The following is a 294-nucleotide window of genomic DNA, read 5'->3' on the forward strand; positions in this document are numbered from 1 at the left end:
TTAATAAACCCAATGGGTTTCAAATGTCAATTCCATAGCACAAACGTCAAATAAATCCTCATACAGTAGGTTATCCCGGCAAAAAGCTTTAGTGCAAACGGCGTTTTAACTAGTCTTTACGTATAATCGAGGTATAATTTTAATTTATATTGACTGCTTTTATTCGTCCATTCCATTACCATTTTGTTTCTACTAGGTATTTCTTTCAATTTAGCCACGTACGTTACGTTGTCAACTAATCACAAGATAACATATGCTGGCAATTGCATAGTTGTATTTTCTCGCACTTTTTTC

This window comes from Musca autumnalis, unplaced genomic scaffold (assembly GCF_047663935.1).
Source record: "Musca autumnalis isolate F117 unplaced genomic scaffold, ASM4766393v1 scaffold_5, whole genome shotgun sequence".
Classification (NCBI taxonomy): domain Eukaryota; kingdom Metazoa; phylum Arthropoda; class Insecta; order Diptera; family Muscidae; genus Musca; species Musca autumnalis.